Raw genomic sequence first — 24079 nt, 5'->3', positions numbered from 1 at the left:
TACACATTTTTTGCAAACCTATTTGTAGTCACATGGAAATGAGATGATCCCATGGCAAAACCTGAGAACTTATCAAACTGTTGCAACTGATATTTGTGAATTCATTGTAATTGGACAATGCTCCTTTACCGTGACCTGAACGGATGACAATGGACCACTTTGAACATTTTATGAGATTTGAAATACCAATGGACTTTGGAACTTTGGCCAGTCTTCTGCAGTTCCCCAATTATCTCCTGGTGCTTGCAGATGCTTTACTGACCTGATGCATTGCTGATGAAGATTCCCTGAATGCTGTACCCTTGGAGAGGTATCTTCCTCTCTCCCAATTGCCATTGCCCCTTGAAATGCCGTATTAGGTTAGAAACTCCTTCATGCTAATGCTATATTTTTCTTTTCTTTTCAGTTAGTAGCCCGGGTATTCTTTTCCAAATTATGTTGTCCTTTTTGTGTTTTGCATTTTTGCCTGTGTGCTTTCCTCCCCACACATGTATTCCCCTGATTTGGTTAGCTGTATGGATAACCTGTGTCCAGCCAAAGATTAATGACTGCTGATTTTGAATTAACTAATTATTGTTTTTCCCAGGTAAGTTGGTAAGAAGGAATGCATTTTTTTTTCTGGTTGTCTTCCTGAATGGCCAACAAATTAAGACTAGTATGATGTTCCCCCTTTACAATTTTTAAATTCTTTAGGTCATGGGAATGTTGCCAGAAACAAAAATAACTAAAATGCAGTATAAGCGCAAACCAAATCGTTTTTTTATTTTTACGATGTACACAGTTAAGGAAGTACTCAACTCATCTTGCTCTATGTACAGGTGGATTATTTATCAATATGTGCTTGGCTTTGCAGTTTGACAGCGAGAACAGCAACGTGAGAAGAAGGTTGTCGTTGACGCCACGTCAACCAGCTAAGGTCTCCAATTTTCAACATTGTTACTGTTTTGATGGCATGCTAAGCCTGCAGGCTTATAGGGGCTGTGCACGTTACAGTGAGATGCTATCTTGTCACGCAAGTGTATTACGCAACATTCTTCCTCATGTGAAGTCTTTGCTGATTGTTCCAAGTGTGGTAATGCATATGCAAACCAGGAAGTGAGATCCTGGTATGATGCGAGTGTAGAGCAGAAGGAAGCCGGTGGGTCTTAGTGCTGGTGATGTACACCCCATCTGTGTGGCTTGTGTGACGGAACGTAGGGAATTTGGTGGGTCTAGTCAGACTGGTATCTTTTGATGCTTTGCGCCATCTAGAGGAATAGGTTCCAGAGACGGCAGATGTGGTGTTGAAGGGCATTACTGGTGACCCTGGCTGGGTACAGAAATAGGCACTAAGGGGCATATTTACAAGTCACGTGTGCCACCTTAGCTCCGCCACAGCGTAATTTTTTTGACACAAAGGCGGCACTAAGGTGGCTTTCCTGCTGTGCCATATTTACAAAGTGGCGCAATGCTTGCAATGCACCACTTTGTAAACCCTTGTGTCATATTATGCCTGTGTCAGGCATAATGTATGCAAGGGGGGCATTCCAGTGCAGGGAGCCTCCAAAAAAATGGCGCAGTGAAATTTACAACATTTCACTGTGTCATTTTTTTTTGTCATTTTTAACGCCTGCTCAGAGCAGGGTTTAAAATGACGCAGCCATTATATTCAAAGGGCCTCCTTGTGCTTTGCTGCCCTAGCGTCAAATAGCATAACATTTTTTGACACTGTTGTTCTAATAACCGCCATGGTGCGCCGTATTGTAAATACGGCAAAACCATGGTGTCGTTAGGTAACGGTATGGGGGGTGCAGGAAAAGTAGCGCCACTTTCTTGAAAATATGTCCCTATGTAAGTTACAGTTTACAAAGCCATCTGGTCACAGATTGTTCAAGACATTAAACTGAAGGTTCCCAGAATTTTGGTTGACTATTTAGAATATTTCTTAATACTTTAACTGTTTTCTACAGGTTCCTGCTAATGTTTCTCCTGTCAATGTCATTCTTAGGCCCATATTTGAAGGAAAATGCCGGAGCTATACGCTGCGCCAAAATTGACAATGCTGCGCTCTGTCATTTCAACACTGCAGGGATGCACCGTATTTAATTGAATATGGCGCACCCCTGTGCTGTCCCCTTGGCTGCCTAGCACCAACGTAGACACTTATTTTACTGCCTCAAGCATTTATTGCAAGAAAAAGTCACATATGGGAAAGAGGGAGGAAGAGAACAACAAGAAATCGCCACAAAGGGAGAAAGCAGAAAACTGGAAGAGTGAGCTGAAGGGGCAGGGAGTGGCTGAAAATGGATTAACAAGGTCCAAAATGGCTTCAGGATTACGCTACCTCAGTATTCTGTGCTCCCACATTTAAATGAGCAGTCGCATGTTTCAGAGGAGAGCTTTGGGCAGTGGCACGTTTTTATTTACAAATTAAGCATTGGCCTGTCATTTGAATGCAGCCGGGTGTTTCAAAAGAGAGCTTTGGGCACAGGCATGTTTTAATTTACAAATAAAGCATGGTTTGAGCTCTGTACTCGTTAGGATACAACAACGATGACAACTTCAAGTATCATGTATCAACTCATGATCAGTGACACCACCATATGTAAAATGTATGTTGGAATGTATGTACGCATAAAGCATAAACAGTAAAATAAAGTATGCCACCAAGCTTGCAGTGTTTAGTCCCAGACTGCAAAACAGTATTATTACTGAAGGTAGCACTAAAGGTGTTGTGGAATCAATACACAAGGTCACTTTCTGCAGATCTTTCTCTAATACAGCGATAAGCAGACTCACTTGTACTATGTGCTTAATGGTTTTAACGTGAGAGGTGAGAATTGTAAACATTTTAAACAAATGTTTATCAAAATTCTTTACTGTACAAAAAATGTTTGTGGTAATAAATTGCCAACCATAAGTGCCCTGCTGTTTCACTATGTGATAAGTTGCTCTTACAGTCACGGTTATAAGCAGAAAAGCAACCAAAATTATGGCTTTAAGACAAGTTAAAATACACCATGAACGATCTAATTGTAGTAGTTATATTTCAAACAATTATCATCCTTTCCATATTAGCCACTAAAACATAATTTCTGATTACAATTATTGTGTGTTAATTGATCTTACTCTTAAGCATACGAATCACAGTATATTTCCTCACATTAAGGTTCTTTCTTGACATTTGTCAGGGTTTATATTGAGCTCATCTGAGGTAAACATCATTGTAGGAGGCTGGCTCTCTAGGTAGCGTGCAAAACTAGGCACACTATGCAGGGAGGTCCAGACAACCACACGTTGGTTTCCAGCGGTAAAAATTAGACCATCTAATGCTCCAATTTTTAAGGTAGCTGGTCGAGAAGTTAGGCTAATTTAGGAGATGTGCTAAGTATTTGCTCGCCTCACGAATCCAATCATGCACCACACACATTCAATGAATAACTCAAGACTAGAATTTATTTAAAAAAATACTCCAGACTTTTATATAAATTTTAAGCCCAAAATCTTTAGAATACGTTAAGTACTTTTATGTCAAGTTATGACTTTTTTTAAGTTTAAATAAAGTTAGTGTTTCTGTACGTAATTACGCACCATAGGAATCAATAGGCAGTCACTTTTAAAAATGCATAAAAAATCATGCAGTTGGTTTACCAGTCTCTTCTCTTGCAGGGCGGCCAGAGTGGTTGGTGGTCTCATTTTGCCAGCTGGAGAGCCTTGAGTGGCTCCCGGTTCCGGTGGGAGCAGCTTTGGAAAACCTCTTGGCAAAGGCACAGGGCCACCTGGTTGGGCCACTTGGAAATGTGGCTGTTTTTGAAGATGTCTGACGTGCACTGGTCAGTACTTTGGGTATTGCCACAACTTAGCCACGGGAGGGTGCTGTGCCACCAAACTGAGCACACTTGCAGGTCTCATCCGGGCTGTTGTTGGTGTGTCATCGGGTCTGGTTGTGCCTTCCGGTTGCAGAGATACAATCTGGTCAGTGAAGTGTCCCTCACCGTGTTGCAGGTTCCTTACATGTTCCTGCGGTTTCTTGAGTGGTACCTCCACTCAGGAGGGAGTTTTTGGGCTATTTGCGAAGCCTGGAAGTCTTTGGGGTCTTTTGAGGTTGGTCCAGTGGTCAGCTCCTCTGCAACGGCGATTGTCGGGACACTGGTGCAGCAAGCAGGAGTCTTGGAGCCTCTTCTGGTGCAGAAGGACCTCTATTCTCGTCTTGGCAGGTTCTTTGGTGCTGTCTTCTTTTCTTCCCAATGACTCTAAAGTCTTGGTCTAGGTGAGCCCACTAAATACTGAATTTAGTGGGCGTTTTAGAGGGATCTTGGTAGTGTCCAATGGGACACCTACCTTTGTGGGGCTACACCCACTAAAGTGACCTTCCTGTGGGAAGGGTCACTACCCTAAACCCTATTGGATATTTTCCTGCCATCCAACATGGAGAAAAATGAAATGGAGGGTCCACTTGGTCTGCACAGTCCCAGGGGTGGTGCATGCTCATTGAGGCAAATCCTCCTACCCTTTGTCTGGTTTCCTGCCTTTGCTCCCACCAAAAGTGGGGGTTTGAAAGAGGGGAAGCCTTCTGATGCTAGCAGCAGGTCTGGAGGCTTGAGTTTCAGGGGCAGTAGCCCTTTGACGCTCACTGCCAGGGTGTTTCACATTCCTAAGGGAGGGTGTGTTAGCACCTCTACCCAGGAAGAGCATTGTCTTACAAACCAGAGAGCCATGTGTAGGAGGCTGGCCTGGCTTGCAGTGGGTACCAGATGTACTTACACCTTGTGCCAGGTCCAGTTATCCCTTATTAGTGTAGAAGAGGTGTTTCTAGCAGCTTAGGCTGATAGAAGGTAGCTATGACAAAGCAGCTTAGGCTGAACTAGGAGACATGTAAAGCTCCTACTATACCACTGGTGTCATATGCACAATATCATAAGAAAACACAATACACAGAAGTACTAAAAATAAAGGTATTTTATTTTTTATGACAATATGCCGAAAGTATCTCAGTGAGTACCCTCAGTATGAGGATAAGTTATATACACAAGATATATGTACACAACCAAAATTATGCAGGTAATAGCAAGAAAAGTAATGCAAGCAGTGTAAATTTACAGTAGATTGCAATAGGAGCACATAGGTATAGCGGCAACACAAACCATATACTCCAAAAGTGGAATGCGAACCACGAATGGACCCCAAACCTATGTGAGCTTGTAGAGGGTCGCTGGGACTGTAAGAAAACAGTGAGGGTTAGAAAAATAGCCCACCCCAAGACCCTGAAAGGTAGGTGCAAAATGCACCTACTACCCCCAGAGAGCACAGAAGTCGTGATAGGGGGATTCTGCAGGAAGAACAAACACCAGCAATGCAACAACAGTGGATTTCCAGACCTGAGTACCTGAAAGACAAGGGGACCAAGTCCAATAGTCACGACAGTGTCGAGAGTGGGCAGGAGCCCAGGAAATGCCAGCTGAGGGTGCAAGGAAGCTGTCACCTGTTGGAAGAAGCTTGGAGTTCTGCAAGAAAGAAGAGAGCTAGGAACTTCTCCTTTGGAGGATGGATGTCACACGTCACAATGAAGCTTGCAGATGTATTCCCACGCAGAAAGACCACAAACAAGCCTTGCTAGCTGCAAGGGTCATGGTAGAGGTTTTTGGGTACTGTTGTGGCCCAGGAGGGACCAGGATGTCGCCACTTGGAGGAGGAGATGGAGGGGGTGCCCAGCAGGTCAGGGAGCCCTCACAGAAGCAGGCAGCACCCACAGAAGTACCTGAATAGGCACTTGGAAGAAGAGTGAACCAGAGTCCACGCAAAGTCACAAAAGGAAGTCCCACAATGCCGGAGGACAACTCAGAAGGTTGTGCACTGCAGGTTAGAGTGTCGGGGACCCAGGCTTGGCTGTGCACAAAGGAAATCCTGGAAGAGTGCACAGGAGCCAGAGCAGCTGCAAATCACAAGGTACCCAGCAATGCAGTCTAGCGTGGGGAGGCAAGGACTTACCTCCACCAAACTTGGACTGAAGAGTCACTGGACTGTGGGAGTCACTTGGACAGAGTTGCGGAGTTCCAGGGACCATGCTCACCGTGCTGAGAGGGGACTCAGAGGACCAGTGATGCAGTCTTTTGGTGACTGCGGTTGCAGGGGGAAGATTCTGTCGACCCAAGGGAGATTTCTTCAGAGCTCCTGGTGCAGAGAGGAGGCAGGCTACCCCCAGAGCATGCACCACCCGGAAACAGTCAAGAAAGCCGTCAGGATGAAGCGATACAAGGTTGCTAGTAGTCGTCTTGCTACTTTGTTGCGGTTTTGCAGGCGTCCTGAGCAGTCAGCGGTCGATCCTTTGGTAGAAGGTGAAGAGGGAGATGCAGGGGAACTCTGATGAGCTCTTGCATTCGTTATCTGGTGAGATCCCGAAAGCAGAGACCCGAAATAGCCAGAAAAGGAGGTTTGGCTACCTAGGAAGGAGGATTGGCTACCAAGAGACGTAAGAGCCTATCAGAAGGAGCCTCTGATGTCACCTGCTGGCACTGGCCACTCAGAGCAGTCCAGTGTGCCACAAACACCTCTGTTTCCAAGATGGCAGAGGTCTGGAACACACTGGAGGAGCTCTGGGCACCTCCCTTGGGAGGTGCAGGTCAGGGGAGTGGTCACTCCCCTTTCCTTTGTCCAGTTTTGCGCCAGAGCAGGGCTGGGGGATCCCTGAACCGGTGTAGACTGGCTTATGCAGAGATGGGCACCATCTGTGCCCATCAAAGCATTTCCAGGGGCTGGGGGAGGCTACTCCTCCCCAGCCTTCACACCTATTTCCAAAGGGAGAGGGTGTTACACCCTCTCTCAGAGGAAGCCCTTTGTTCTGCCTTCCTGGGCTAGGGCTGCCTGGACCCCAGGAGGGCAGAAACCTGTCTTAGGGGTTGGCAGCAGCTGCAGTGTAGACCCCGGAAAGGCAGTTTGGCAGTACCCGGGTTCTGTGCTAGAGACCCGGGCGATCATGGAATTGTCCCCATTCTGGCATTGGGGTTACAATTCCATGATCTTAGACATGTTACATGGCCATGTTCGGCGTTACCATTGTGACGCTGTAAATAGCTAGTGACCTATGTACAGTGCACGCGTGTAATGGTGTCCCCGCACTCACAAAGTCTGGGGAATTTGCCCTGAACGATGTGGGGGCACCTTGGCTAGTGCCAGGGTGCCCACACACTAAGTACCTTTGCACCCAACCTTCACCAGGTGAAGGTTAGACATATAGGTGACTTATAAGTTACTTAAGTGTAGTGGTAAATGGCTGTGAAATAACGAGGACGTTATTTCACTCAGGCTGCACTGGCAGGCCTGTGTAAGAATTGTCAGAGCTCCCTATGGGTGGCAAAAGAAATGCTGCAGCCCATAGGGATCTCCTGGAGCCCCAATACCCTGGGTACCTCAGTACCATATACTCAGGAATTAAATGGGTGTACCAGTATGCCAATGTGAATTGGTAAATTTAGTCACTAGCCTGTTAGTGACAAATTTGGAAAGCAGAGAGAGCATAACCACTGAGGTTCCGGTTAGCAGAGCTTCAGTGAGACAGTTAGGCATCACACAGGGAACACATACAGGGCACATACTTATGATCACTGGGGCCCTGCCTGGCAGGGTCCCAGTGACTCATAGACTAAAACAACATATATACAGTGAAATATGGGGGTATCATGCCAGGCAAGATGGTACTTTCCTACACCATGTCTCTCCCCCAGGTTTGTATATTGGCCGTCTGGCGTGGCAGGCTGGATGGAACCAATCAGCAACTACGTCAGTTAGGTTAGCTTTTGCAGGGGGCACCTCTAAGGTGGCCCCTGGGTACAGGAATGGTTAAATCCAACACTGGAAGCAGTTTGGATTTAATATTCTGAGTTGTTTGATAGCAAATAACCCAGGGTACAGAGTGGCCACCATGTAGCTAAGGAACCCGTGTTTGACTAGTGTCCAGTACATGTACTTAAAATGGCTGCTCTGTTCACGCACTATATCCCAGGTTTGGCAAGGACACAGTGGGGGCAGATTGCTCATGCAATTATGCACTCACATATAGTATGGTGCACCCTGCCTTAGGGCTGTAAGGCCTACTAGAGGGGTGACTTACCCATATCATATGCAGTGTAAGGTTGACAGGGAACACAGGGAGTATGCTATCTAAAGTTTGCCTTTTTAGGTTTGCCCCAGTTCTCTCATCCTGCACTGGCAGTGTTGGGGGTATCTGGTTGCAGGGCCCTAGAGGGTGGAACAATCAGTGCTGGTGCCCTCAGGGGCCTACTCCTACTATCTCATGCCTTGGGTACTAGGGTACCCATTTACTAGGGTCTTACAGAGATATGCAAGAGTGTATCCAATTATGCCAAGCATCACAACAGATTTAGGGAAAGAGCTCTGGCCCAGGGAACCTGGTTAGCAGGGGCCCTAGGCACTACCAACTTATAGAACACATCAACATCCGGCAAAAAGTGGGGGCTAACCATTCAAAAAGAGACCTCCTCTCAAAATCATAACATTGTGGATGGATTCAAGGGGTAGGTATATGTCAAAATAAAGTTGGTCACTAAACTTACACACACTACATCAGGAAACAAAAGCTTCTTTTTCATTGCGGTGTTATCATTTACGGAAGCACTTGCTTCATCAGTCATCTACTGATTTGCTTGTCTCCCGAGACCCACACAATGGTGGGGAGAGGCAGATGATGGTTTACCATCTTCAATGTCTTCTCCTTCCACTCTAGGTTCTCCATAGACCCAAGGAATATAAGTGTACACACATCTAACCTATCACACTTCTCCATCACAAAATAAAATGATGGGCTTTTCAAAACTCACCCCAAGTCGCAGATCTGGGCTTAATCCATCATTATTTTGCTTCCCACGTCACCCCACTTCAGACCCAGACATATGCAAATCAGTCTTGACCCTGCTTCCTATGTGAGCAGTCCATCACAAAATGCCAAGCCAGATCCTCCCTGGACAGGGTTCAAGCATCCTGAGATCACCAGCCAGGCAAGCTCGAATCCTCTAAGCAAGGGACCCACGTCTGGGCATACCCCAACCACTTAGGGCGCACAAGCCAATATCACAAAATAAAATAATGGATTGAGTCCTGAAACTTTTCAAACACTCACCCCAATCAGAGATCTGGGTAAAATCCATTGTTATTTTGCCTGCCAAACTAATGGTGAGTGTTTCACAAGTTTCAGCATCCTTTTGTGTTGCTAAAGTTGCCCTAAGTGGGACGGGTATGCCCAGACGTGGGTCCCGTGCTCACTGTGTCACTGGATTCAAGCTACCCTGGCTGATGAAGGGTGATACCCTGAAACCAGTCGCAGGATGCTTGTTTCTGGTCTAGGTAGGACTTGGCATGCCAGTTCGGGTTAGACTGTTACCATGGGGAACAGGGTCAAGACTGATTTGCACATAGCTGGATCCAAACTGGGATGACATGGTGAGCAAAAGAAAGATGGATTAAACTCAGATCTGTGATCGGGGGTGAGTGTTTGAAAAGTTTCAGCACTCCGTCCATCAGCCTTTTCTGTTGCTATCACACTTCTGCGCCATACTCCTGCGCACCCTCAACTAATCATGCTGAGTCACTAGATTTGTCAAGTCCCATCTCTGTGAGCCAGCCAAATCCCCCTCAATTCACCAAATAGCTGGGCACCCCAAGTGTCAAGCCCAAGCACTGTCCATGGATCACTCTCTTCATGGCATCCCACTCAACTGCATGGGCACCCGGGGATCCCCAATTAGTCTGCAAATAGTGTAGGAAAGTACCCTCTTTTTGCCATGGTTACTCCCAATTTCTGCCTGATGTCAGGGTGCTTGACTGTGTTCACAGGGATCCTGCTAACCAGGACCCCAGTGATTATGCTCTTTCTCCTCTAAATTTAATCACTGCATACTGGTAACTAAGTATTTCACCCAAAGTTGTCATACAGTGCCCTCTTATAAGTCCACAGTATATGGTACCTAGGTACCCAGGGCACTGAGGTTTCAGGTGATCCCTATGGACTGCAGCATTTCTTTTGCCACCCATAGGGAGCCCTTGCAAAGGCTTCTGCAGGACTGCTATTGCAGCCTGCGTGAAAAGGTGCATGCACCCTTTCACTGCCATTTACACTGCACCAGGTCACTTATAAGTCACCCCTATAGCAGGCCCTTCAGCCCTAAGGGCAGGGTGCAGAGTACCTGTGTGTGAGGGCATCCCTGCACTAGCAGAGGTGCTCCCACTACCTCCAGGACCATTTTCCTGAACTTTGTGAGTGTGGGGACGCCATTTTACACGTGCACTGGACATAGGTCACTACCTATGTCCAGCTACATAATGGTAACTCCAAACATAGGCATGTTTGGTATCAAGCATGTTGGAATCATACCTCAATGCTTTTGCAAGCATTGGTTATCTGATTCCATGCACTCTGGGGCCTCCTTAGAGGACCCCCAGTATTGCCATTCCAATCTTCTAAGGTTTTCCAGGCAGCCCCAGCTGCTCTCAGACAGTTTTCTGCCCTCCTGTTACTTGAGCATCTCAAGCCCAGGAGGGCAGACAAAAGGATTTCCTTTGGGAGAGGGGTGTTACACCCTCTCCCTTTGGAAATAGGTGTTATAGGCTTGGGAGGGGTAGCCTCCCCAAGCCTCTGGAAATGTTTCGAAGGGCACAGATGATGCCCTCCTTGCATAATCCAGTCTACAACAATTCAGGCACCCCCAGTCCATGCTCTGGTGCAAAACTGGACAAAGGAAACGGGAGTGACCACTCCCCTGTCCATCACCACCCCAGGGGTTGTGCTCAGAGCTCCTCCAGAGGGTCCCTGGGTTTTGCCATCTTGGATTCCAAGTTGGCAGGGAACTCTGGGAGCATCTGAGTGGCCAGTGCCTGCAGGTGACATCAGAGCCTGCCTCTGATAGGTGCTTACCTGATTAGCTGACAAATCCCCCTTTCAGATCTATTTGGGGACTCTGTTCGTTGTTTATTCAGGTTTGGATTGCAAGACTCCAGCAGGAATCCTCTGCATCCTTTACTTCACCTTCTCACTGAAGAAACTTCATCTGGACCCTCCAGGAACTCTACAAACTGCAAAAAAGAAGCAAAGAAAAATTCTGCAATATTATATCTTCAGCTCCTGCCAGCAACTGCAACTGTTTCCCGGTCGTGCATCCTCAAAGGACAGCCTATTTTTAGCCTGCACCAGAAGAACGAAGGAATCTTCCTTGGAGTGAAGGAGTCACTCCCCTGCTTCAGCAGGCACCCCTCTGCAACGATGACTGGTTGTGTGGGACACCTCTCCTAGCGAGCTGCGTGGATCCTGCAACACGGGTTGGGACTGAAGTCCAACTGTCCAACTTTGGTGGAGGTAAGAACTTGTCTCCCACGCAAGACAGTACCCCCATGCACCACGTGTTTTGCAGTTATCACAGCTTGTCGGCATCCTTCCTTGAAGTTCTTCGTGCACCGTGCTGCTCCAGCCCCCAGCACTCCTTCCTGCTTCACGCAACATTCACCGGCGACGTGGGACCCTTTGTTGTAGTGCTGCGTGGGCCTCCTTTTGCACTTTCTTTGTCCCCCATGCTGTGGGACTCCTGTGCGCGCTGCCTGGTCTTGTGAGGGCTCTCTGAGTTGCTAAGATCCCCCTCTGACTCCCCCCTCTGGGGTAGAGTTCACCACGTCCCTCGTGGTCCTAGGCAGCTTCATTTTCTGCTAACTGCGAGCTTTGCGTGTGCCAAGGCTTATTGGTGGAATCCAGCGATGCAAACTAGTCCACAATCATCCATCCGGCGTGGAAAATCATCTGCACCAACCAGGACCCCGCATCCATTTTCTTTGGTGCAGTACTGACTGCTGTTTTTCACTGGTGGTTCTTCTTTTGCACCTTCACCCGGGTTAGCAGATGCTCCTGTTCTCCCTAGACTCTTCAGTGCTTCTTGGACTTGGTCCCCTTCTTCCACATGTCCAGGAATCCATCGTTAGTGTCTTGCAGTCTCTTCTGGTTCCTGCATGATCATTTTTCTTGTGCTCTTGTGTGTTGTAGGGAGGTTACTGTAATGTACTCCTGCTTTCCTGGTCTCTGGAGGGTTCTATTATTTACCTTTGGTGTTTTCTAATACTCCCAGCACCCCTCTACACACTACACTTCCCGATGTGGGAAACCAACATTCGCATTCCACTTTCTTAGTATATGGTTTGTGTTCCCCATAGGCCCATTTCTATCTATTGTTATTTTCACTATTTGCACTGTTTTCAAACTGTTTTTACAGCTATTTCTGCATACCAGTGTATATAATTTGTGTTTTACTTACCTCGTAAGGGAGTGTAGTCTCTATGGTATTTTTGGCATTTGTGTCACCAAAATAAAGTACCTTTATTTTTGTAACACTGAGTATTTTCTTTCATGTGTGTGAATACTGTGTGACTACAGTGGTATTTCATGAGCTTTGCATGTCGCCTAGTTAGGCCTTGGCTGCTCATCCACAGTATTCCTAGAGAGCTTGGCTTGTTGACACTGTCTACATTTCACTAATAAGGGATAACTGGACCTGGTATTAGGTGTAAGTACCTTAGGTACCCACTACAAACCAGGCCAGCCTCCTACAAATAATTAGTTACATAGGGGCAGATTTATACTTGTTTTGCGCTGGAGTTGCGTCATGTTGTGACGCAAATTCAGTGAAAAACGAACTCCATATTTATACTTTGGTGCTAGACCCGTCTAGCACCAAATTTATGGAGTTAAAGTAATTTTTAGTATGTGGAAACCTGGGCCCATATTTAAACTCTGTTTGATTCAAATTAGCTTCATTTTTTTTTACGCTTATTCGATGCAAACCTAACTCCATATTTATACTTTGGTGCTAGACCCGTCTAGCATGCAATTTATGGAGTTAAAGTCATTTTTTGGACGTGGAAACCTACTTTGCGTCGATGAGATGCAAAGTAGGCATTCCCGTGCAAAAAATGACAATGTGGCCTTAGCTTGCATTGCACCATTTCTTAACACCTGGGTCAGGGCAGCGTTAGGGGACCTGTGGGTCTATTTCCATGGTGGAACACCATAGAAAAAGGCCTACAGGTGCCTTTCCCAGGCCCCAGGGACACCCTTACCCACACCAGAGGGACAGCTGAGGATGGGGGATCCAAACCCAGGTAAGTATAGGTAAGTACAGGTAAGTATTGTTTTTTTAAAGTGCCATTGGGGGCCCTGAAATGCCCCCCCACATGGCACTGGGTGCAATGGCCATGCCCAGGGGACCCTTGTCCCCTGTGCTGGCCATTGGGGTGGGGGGCATGACTCATGTATTTTTTAAGACATGAGTCACGTGGTATGGATGGTGTTGCATAAGAAAATGATGCTAGGCTGGTTAGAGTTATTTTGTTTTCACTCTAACCTGCCTAACGTCATTGTTTGGTGCAAAATCCCCTTCTTCCATACGGCCAGACCCCCCCCCCCGCACCCCCCCCCCCCTGCTAACATCACTTTTTTTACGCTAGCCTACCCTTTGCACTGGCTTGCACCATTCCATAAATATAGTGCCCGGCTATTGCTCAGAAATGTAGCAAGCTGGTGCTAAATGTTTTGGTGCAAAACTGCATTAGTGCAGTTTTGCACCAAAAAGTATAAACCAGGCCATACTGCGATAGTGTACCCCTACCCAGCGTGTCACCCAATAAACCTACTGGGAAAAGTCAATCCTGAGCCAACGTATCAACCCCCCACTACAACTCCCAAAGCACTGGTGCATGATCTGAAAAGAAGTGGGCCAAATGCTGCACCCCCAGGATAGCCTCTGCCGGGAAACTGGTTGCCAACATCCTATGCAACCTACTGTAAGAATGATGGGTTATTGAATGACAGGTAAAAGCACTGTCCTCAGATCTACATGCCCTCCACACATCCAACAGCCCCAAGCTTGTCATAACTTCACACAACAACATACATGTCTTATTGTCAGCCCTAGGAGGACACCTATCTCATTCCCCATCCAGGACACAATTGAAGTCCACCAACCAAAAGAGTGAACCATCAACTTCAGAACCCATCAGAAGTTGCAAATTGAAGTAAAATCAAGGGTCATCAATTTTGGGCACATAAATATTAAGAAACCATACCACCCTCCCATCCAGCCTACCCTGAAACAAAACATACTGCCCCTGCACATCAGCTTCCACATAACTAAACACAAATGGAGTCTCTGGGCCACTCAAACTAAGACCTCTCATGCATAAGAGGAGTTAGAAGCATGAAACAATTGGCCCTCTACTTCCCAGCAACTTTATCAATTTCATAGCAACACAACAAGATGACAGATGAAGTGTTGAACCTTTTCAACCCCTAACCCCCAGTCACAGATCTGGGTTAAATCCCCATTCTTTTTCTCCCATGTAAACCCTGTTTGGACCCAGCCAAGTGTAAATCAGTTTTGACCATGCTCCCCAAGGTAACAGTCCAGCCTGAACTGCCAGGTCAGGTCTTAGCTGGACTGGAAACAAGCATCCTGGGACTGGTGTTGGAGTAACACCCATCATCAGCCAGGCTAGCTTGAATCCAGTGGTCAGTGAGCAAGGGATCCACATCTGGGCATACCCTGGCCACTTTAGGCAAACATAGGAACACAGCAAGATGACAGACGGAGTGCTGAAACTTTTCAAACACTCATCCCCAGTCACAGATTTGCGTTAGCTACATTGTTCTTTTACTCACTATGCTATCACAGTTTGGCCCCAACCATATGCAAATCTGTCTTAACTCTGCTCCCCATAGGAACAGTCCAGTTTGAACTGCCAGGCCAGGTCCACCATGGACTGGAAACAAGCGTGCCCTACATCTCGGCATACCCTGGCCACTTCAAGCAAACATAGCAACACCACAAGATAATGGACAGAGTGCTAAAACTTTTCAATCACTCACCCCCAGTCATAGATCTGGGTTGAATCCAACATTATTTTGCTCACCATGCCGCCCCAGTTTGGACCCAGCCATATGCAAATCAGTCTTGACCCTGCTCCCCATGGGAACAGTCCAACTCGATCTGAAAGGCCAGAACCTCCCTGAACCGGAAACAATCATCCCAGGACTGGATTTGGGGTATCACCCACCATCAGCCAGGCTAGCTTGAATCCAGTGACAGAGTGAGCCAGGAGCCCACATTTGGGTATACCCTGGCCACATAAGGCAAACATAGCAACACAACAAGATGCTGGACGGAGCACTTAAACATTTCAAACACTTACCCCAGTCATAGATCTGGGTTAAATTCCTCGTTCTTTTTCTCACCATGCCTCCCCGGTTTGGACCCAGCCATATGCAAATCAGTCTTCACCCTGCTCACAATGGGAACAGAACTTTATCATTCTCTCCATCTGTGATGTGTATCTCCTGGAGACAAGTAATGTCAACCTTCTTCTCATTCATACATAAATTCATGCCATACTTTCCCATTTCCCTTGTACCTCAACAATCTGCCATGAATGTTGCTTAAACTGCACAACCAACCATAAAAGAACAACCAATCAGCCCACACCAGGGCAAACATAGTAGAACAGTCATGCTACAAAATCCCACCTTTACTTTGTGCCAAGAAAGCACAAAATTCCTGATTTATCCAACCGGGATAAGGACCCTCCCCAGCTCTCGTCCATTCACACCCCCCCACCCCCCCAGGCACCAGTGTGGGTGGGGAGCAACACACCATTGAGCTCACAGGGGTAAATCTCAGGCCCTGGAGTTAAGAAATTGTATAATGACTAACATCACAATACATAGGAATGTAGCACATCATTCCCTAGTAAAACAGTTCCAGAGCTGCACGCTAATTAGTCACTCATACGTCTAAGAAATCAGGACTAAACAGAAGGTACAAAACCCCCAAGTGCACTAACCACCCTACGCCCACCTCAAAGAGCACTGGATCTTTCCACCTGTAACAAACCATTACAGGTGAGTAGATTACATAGCTATTAGAGTAGTCTCTGGCACCACATCCTCTGAGTGAAGTTGAGTCATTCAAGACAGAGCCCAGCTTCCTATTCGGAGGTGCCACCTCTCAATCTGAAGTGGAGTCATGTCTGCCATCTGCATGGTACCATCTGCCTGCATCATGACTCTATGTGATTCTTGGAACTCACACCCGGCATGCCTCTTTTTCTGTGGTCCCTCCAATCACCAAGGCCCCTTGCCTCCATAAAACAGCCTGTACCGACCCAAATCTCAAGCTAGTCCCACACATCCTGGGGTCTCTCAAAAAAGTGTGCCTTCCCATTAGCAAGAACTTTTAATTTGGAGGGTTATACATCAGGTTCATAGCATGCAACATCTGCTTGACACCAAGGAAGGACATGCATTGCTCCTGAACTTTTCTCGCATAATCCAGGAAAATGGCAATAGCATGATTGTCAACTCTCTGGATCTCCATTTCCTGAGTCACCCACAGGATACAATTGGGGTCCCTGTAATCCAGTATGTTGGCTATAATAGCCGGTGGGGGACTCCCAGGCAGAGGAGGTGGCACTAGAGCTTTGTGCGCCCTCTCAACCATAAAAATCTAAGAGAGTCCCCCCAGCCACATCTGCAGCCTAATCCGTTACTCCAGAAAATCCACCGCCAACGAGCCTTCGACCCGCTCAGGAAACCCAAGGAACCACACATTACATCGCAGCTGCATCCCTTCGGGTCCTCCACACGCCATTTGCTGCTTAAGCATAGAGATCTCCCCCTGCCATGCCTCAAAATTATTTTCAGCATCTGTCATCTTCTTGGTGAGTTTGTGCAAATCAGCTCCAATCAAGTTCACATCAACGGAAACCATTTCAATATCCTCAATTATAGTCCACCGCACTGTCTCTCTTGTCCAGTGTTATACTGTTTCCATCAGCCAGCCCACAAGACCACGGTGCTCAGAACATAACCTGCGGGCACCACGGCACCACTTCCTTTAGCAAGGACAAAGCTAGAGCAGGTCTCCCACTCACCTGCAACCCAGTGCAAACTCCCTTTGCCAACTTTCTCCTTCACACTGGGCCTCGGGGTCCTGCAATGACCAACTTGCAGGACATCTGCCATTATGATTCTCCACGCACCAAAGACTCCTTAATAAACAAACTCAATCCATACAGACCAGAGATTGCAGGAATCCAGTAGTGTTTCAGTGCCCTCGCGACCAGAGGACCTCCACAGAGTCCCTACTTGTGCCTTGGTCATCTTCATGTTGTGCTCCCCCACCAGGGGGGTCCTCCATCAGGCCACAGCAGCCCAGGACAGCCAAGCAGAAAGCACCCCTACTGGGGGTCATTGCCTTCTCCTCCTCCCATCCCTGGGGAGCTTCTGCCCCAACTCAATGCACCAAGTATGGCCTCTAGTGCCTTGGAGAGGCCACCTCCACACTGCCTGTTCCCGCTACAGCCCCATCTGGGATACCAGTCCTTCAAGGCATGCCTTGGTGCCCCCCCCGGAAACCTCAGCTATTAATGCCCAAATGGCCTTCACCATCGACTTCACTGCTGTAATTGATTACTGTTGCCAAGGTTGTGGCTTTGATACTTCAGGCTTCCTCCCAACATTAGCGGTTCCATCATCAGGTCTACAGGTGTGCCACTGCCCCAACCCAGGCTTCTTCAGCTCACAGCCAGGGCACACACAGACCGTGCAGCAATGCTCCAGCATTGGCCACACCCGCAAACCTCCTCTGACGCTTCAGTCAACTCTGAAGGGTTCCACTCACAAGTGCCGGAGTCTCTGCTGCACACCACAGTTGCTGTCAGGCACCAATCATCTACCCGAGGATCCAGACCCACAAACTCTGTTGTCCGATGCTCTGGATTGGCAATGCCTGAAATGGCCACTGAGGTCTCCGCTGCTGAAATCACTGCACTGAAACACACCCCCAGAGCCTCATGGATGGATAAAAGGTAGATCTGGGCTGCCCACAAGATCCACCGTAGTCCCCACGGTCTGCAGCTGTTTTCAGTAGGGCTCCAGGGCACAGGATACTTCAGGATTGCAGACGGGCTCGCTGGGAGCAGTGAGCTCCACATCCTGTTGGCCATCTTGCCAGGCCATGCTCTAAATTAATTAGGACTTATACACTTTCCTGAACTTCAACTACCATACTTTTCCCCAGGCCCAATCAATTTTCTGTATCCGACCAGGCCTCCCTCGCAGTGAGCCTTCAAACACACCTGGGTCCCAGTCTACTACGACCATTGACTACTATAGGTGCTTTGTGCTTTTGGTGCTGTTTCTACACATAATTTTAAAAAATCATATCTTTGGTTTCCCTTGGATTTTCGAAGATTAGGTATTATTTTGTTTATTAATTGTTACCATTTTTTTGCACAATTTGTTTTAGGATTTGTATTGCTTGGTGTTTTGCCTTTATAACTGTTTTGGTGCTGTATAAATACTTTACACATTGTCCTAAGTTAAGGCTGTCTGCTCTGTGCCACAGCTACAAGGGAGTTGAGCTCAAGTTAATTTAGTGACTTTGGGGGTTTACCCTGACAAGAGTTGTGATTAGTCCTGGAAATGGGAAGTCACTCACTCCAACTAATAATACAATTTCTTACAATGATCTATCTGCATTAGGTCTCAGGCAGGTGATTTAAGAGCCCACTGTAGGAGGCTGGCCTGGTTTGTAGTGGGTACCTGGGGTACTTGCACCTTACACCAGGTCCAGTTATCCCTTATTAGTGAAATGTAGTAGTGTTCTAGTAGCTTAGGCTGATAGAGGTAGCTATAGCAGAGCAGCTTAGGCTGAGCTAAGAGACATGCAAAGCTCCTGCAATAGCACTTATAGTTGCACAGTACGTACTCAGTGTTACCAAATATAAAGGTAGTTTATTTGGGTGACACAAGGCCAAAAATATCTTAGAGGCAATACTCCTTCTGGAGGTAAGTATTATACACAATATATACACTAGACACCAAAATAAGGTAAGTAATTAGACATAGGATAGTGCAAACAATAGGAAATGCTATAGAATGCAATGAGAGAAAATAGGTCTAGGGGCAACACAAATCATATACTAAGAATGTGGAATGCGAATCACAAATTCCCCCCTAGACAAGTGTATTGTGTAGAGAATCGCTGGGAGAGTAAGAATACAGTGAAAATAAGTAAATTAGCCCACCCCAGAGCCCAGAAAAGCAGGAGTAAAGTCATGCAAGTTTCCTTAGGACACACTACAAGTTGCTATTAGAGTTATTGCAAGAACCAAGCAAGACTGCAAACAACAAATGGTGGATTCCTGGACCTGAAGACCTGTAAAGGAAGAAGACCAAGTCTAGAAGCCGAAAGAAGCTCCAGAAAGGACAGGAGCCCCTGCCAGACCAGAAAGGAGTCATTACAGGATTGGTTCCGTCAAAGTCCCATTTTGCGTCTAAGTGGCACTGTCTGGACCCAGGAGAGACGTGGGGGATTCAACTCTGTGCGAGGAGGAAGAGGGGGCTCTAAGGACTTCAGAGAACCCTCAGACGATCAGACAGCACCCACAGGAGTCTCAGGACATGGGGACAAAGGAGGTGCAAAATGTGGTTGGTGCAGCACTACAAAGGAAGGTCCCACGCTGCCGGAGGTCAACTCAGCGAGTTGAGCTCACAGGATAGAGTCCTGGGACCTGGGCCCGGCTGTGCACAAAGGAATTCTGCAAATAGTGCACTGAGGCCACAGGGGGTGAAGTAGACACAGTGCACGGGGTGCTGTCGTACTCGGGGAAGGCAAGGTCTTACCTCCTCCAAATTGGGACAGCAGGACCTCGTGTCGAAGGGGTCTACCCTCTGTGTTCCAAGGAGCACGCTCGCTGCCAGGAGAGGAGTCCAAGAGAACTGGTCGTCGACTTAGAAGGGGCCTGCTTGAGCAGGGAAGTGACTCCGTCACTCCACGGGAGATTTCTTCGATCCTTCTGGTGGAGGGAGAAGACAGGGAGTCTCCAGAGCATGTACACTGTGGAAACTGTTGCAGTTGCTGGCTGAAGCTGAAGTTGCAGAGGAAATGTAGCCCTTCTGGATACTTTGTTGCTGTTACAGCGGTTCCTGGAGCAGTCTGCAGTTGATCCGAGGTCAGAGGATGAAGTAGTAGTTGCAGAGGATTCCTGCTGGAAATTTGCAAGTAGAATCTGAAGAGAAACCCACAGGAGGGACCCTAAATAGCCCTGAGAGGGGGATTGGCTACCTTATAAGGTATGGACCTATCATGAGGGGTCTCTGACTTCACCTGCTGGCACTGGCCACTTGGAGGTCTCCAGAGTGTCCCCACACCTTGGAAAACAAGATGGTTTAAGTCTGGGACACACTGGAGGAGCTCTGGGCACCACCCCTGCGGTGGTGATGGACAAGGGAGTGGTCACTTCCCTTCCCTTTGTCCAGTTTCATGCCAGAGCAGGGACTGGGGGTCCCTGACCCGGTGTGGACTGGCTTATGCAAGGAGAGTACCATCTGTGCCCTTCGGGGAATTTCCAGAGGCTGGGGGAGGCTACCCTTCCCCAGCCTGTAACACCTATTTCCAAAGGGAGAGGATGTAACACCCTGCTCCCAAAGGAAATGCTTTGTTCTGCCTTCCTGGGGCTGAGCTACTCAAACCCCAGGAGAGCAGAACCCTGTCTGTGAGGTGAGAGCAGCTGTAGCTTCATTGCAAGCCTCAGAGAGCTGGTTTGTCAGTACTGGGGTTCCATAGTGGAGCCCCCAGAATGCATGGAATTGGCTCCCCAATACCAGATTTGGAATGCAAGGACAATTTCATGATCTTAGACACCTTACATGGCCATATTCGGAGTTACCATTGTGAAGCTACATATAGGTATTGACTTATATGTAGTACACATGTGTAATGGCGTCCCCACATTCACACAGTTCTGGGAATTGGCCCTGAACTTTGTGGGGGCACCTTTGCTAGTGCAAGGGTGCCCTCACACGTAGTAACTTTGCACCTAACCTCCAGTAAATGAAGGTTAGACATGTAGGTGACTTATAAGTTACTTAAGTGCAGTGAAAATGGCTGTGAAATCGTGTGTGCACTATTTCACGCAGGCTGCAATGGCAGGCCTGTGGAAGGTTTTGTCTGAGCTCCTTATGGGTTGCAAAAGAAATGCTGTAGCCCATAAGGATCTCCTGGAACCCCAATGCCCTGGGTACCTAAGTACCATATACTAGGGAATTATAAGGGGGGTCCAGCGTGCAAATTGAAATTGGTAAATTAAGTCACTGGCCTATAGTGACAAATTTAAAAGCAGAGAGAGCATAAGCACAGAGGTTCTGGTTAGCAGAGCCTCAAGGATAGATTCAAGCACTACTGATAACACACACATTAGGCCACAAACTAGGAGCACTCGGGTCCTGGCTAGCAGAATCCCAGTGAGACAGGCAAAACACACTGACACATAGGTTTTTATCTATGAGCACTGGGGTCCTGGCTAGCAGGATCCCAGTGACACATTAAAAACACGCGAACAGGTCAAAAGTGGGGGTAACCATGATAAAAAGAGGCTACTTTCTCACACCCACCTACACTGCAGGCCACAACCTAGATGCTATTTTTACTAATCTTGAATGGCACATTAGCAAGACTTTTGGAACTACTTTGGGTAACCAAGCAGTTATTCCATTTTCTTTATCTCTGTCCTTATCTGATTGTGATAGTACACGCTCATTTCGGCCCAGAAGATCAAGATAATGGCCCAAGACCAATATTCACAATTTGAGTAAAGCCCTGAGCAATAACCATACCAAAATATTTATTAACAGTGAGGGAGATAATGGAGTGGATCTTGATAGATATTATGGCTTCTCAATTTAACAACTGGATCAAACACTACCATAGACACTGTAGCTTCCTTAAAAATGATAAAATGCACTCACATTTCCCAGAGTACCCTAATATATTTCAGACCTTCCACGGGCTAAAAGTAAGTGTAAAATGCTCAAATGGTGGTGGATAAGTAAATATGAGAATAAAGATAAATCTCTATATGGAATGGCCATTTGAAATTACAAACTGCTCATTAAAGCTACTAGGGCTGCCTGCTAATCAGTCTTGCTAACTAATTTGAAAAAACCCAGCCAGAGACTGTTTTCATCTTACAAAACAACTTAAGGATCTCATTATCAGCAGGAACAACATCATTCCTTCTCAACATCTATGTAATAATCTTCATTGCAGCTGCCGCAAATCTTAAGGGGAGTGATGGAGGGAAGAAGGAGGAGGGGGTGAAAATAAAAGAAAAATTATAATAAAATAAACATACCTTTACCACAATGAAACCGTCTCCTGCCGCCTCGTTGGTCGCTCCTTTTCCCTCAATGTGGTGCCCAAGCATTCACTGGGACACCAGCACAGGTTTCTCAGCAATCCTGGAACTACTTTCATGCTGAACCTAGCATTAAAGCAGCATCAGGATTGGACTGAGCATCTTGGACTGCCGCTCAGACACAACCCTGGGGTCTGTGCAGTTTCTCCAGCTCGGCTGTTCAACACGGCCAGGCTGGAGAAACCTAAGTGTGCATGTGTGTTTGGCTGGCCTAAGATGGCTCCTCCTCCCACCTCCCGTGGCCCAGCCCTCCCCTCTCTTCACATGCTGGCTGAGTCAGCAGCAGAAAAATAACTATTCTTGTTTTTTTCTGCTGCTGGCTCAACCGGGGGTGGGGGCGAAGCTCCTTCACCATTGCATAGGAGTCACCCCTGATAATCTTGCTGCCAAATTAAGAATAGAATTATAAAAATCTACATTAGCTTTTCCAGTACGATGTGCTTGACAATAGACCTTGACACAGAGGTGGTCATTATGGCATTTGCTGTCTTTTCCAAATACCGCTGTGGTGACGGCCACTAACAGACCGCCGTGGAGGCAGAAATCCGCCAGCCAGATTATGACACACAAACACAAAGCCGACAGAACCAGCCACAACAACAAATCCGGCAGACCCAACGGAGGTGAAAACTGTTGGACCCGCCACACTTCCCGCTACGCCAGAAACACACCGCCCTCCAAACTATGCACCACGAATCACCACAGCGAACACTCAATGGCAGTCAGCCATTGGTGATGCACACTGCCGCAGTAGAATTGGGCACCCAACACCAACACAAGCCAACATTGGCCAGATTGAAAACCCATACCTGACACATATACACACAACGTACACACCCACCAACAGCACTATAAAACACACCCCCACACAACCCACAATTGTTTGCAAAATTGAAAAACTTACTGCACCTTGCCAGCAAAAGATTATACATGAACTGCACACACAAACCACAGCCACCTACTCCCCTGTCACACATCACACACCATACACCATACCCCAACAACTATCACACTCTGCACAACACAGACACTACTTCCACCACACAAGAGGCATGTCCCCACAGAAGAATCCCCATTTCACAGATGAGGAGTTGCAGGTGACGGTGGAGGAAATCATCAGTGTAGAGCCACAGTTGTTCGGTGCACAGGTCCAGCAGATATCCGTTGCCGGGAAGATAGAGCTATGGCAGAGGATTGTGGACAGGGTGAACACCGTGGGAGCATATCCACACACAAGGGATGACATTCGCAAGAGGTGGAACAACCTACGGGGGAAGGTGCGTGCAGTGGCCTCCAGGCACCAACTTGCCATTATGAAGACTGGCGGTGAACCTTCACCTCCTCCCCCACGGTTGACAGCATGGAAGGAGAAAGTCTTGGAAACCTTGCATCCTGAGGGCTTCCCTGGAGTCACTGGAGGGCTGGACTCTAGTAAGTCACCATTACTACCCTACCACCACCGACACCTGCATGACATGTCACCCCCTCACCCTGACTCCCTTCACCCCACTCTATTCCATACAGTGAACCACCACCATACCAACCCTCAATTGTGTACCCCTGCATGCACTACCCACTGCAAGCACCCCCCCAGCTCGGCATGCACACACAACAGTAATGCATGGTCAGCATGTAGTACTACCAATCCCACAATCCATCACCATACATGAACCAAAGGTGGGAGGACAACACCCAACCCCTAGGGAAAGCCAGAAATGCTGAATATATAACTGAAAATGACTGTAACAAATCTTTTATATGTCCACAGGTACCCCAGCCAATGTCAGCGGCGACCATGTGC

The sequence above is a fragment of the Pleurodeles waltl genome, chromosome 8, assembly GCF_031143425.1.
Source record: "Pleurodeles waltl isolate 20211129_DDA chromosome 8, aPleWal1.hap1.20221129, whole genome shotgun sequence".
Lineage (NCBI taxonomy): Eukaryota > Metazoa > Chordata > Amphibia > Caudata > Salamandridae > Pleurodeles > Pleurodeles waltl.
This window is presented reverse-complemented; position numbering follows the sequence as displayed.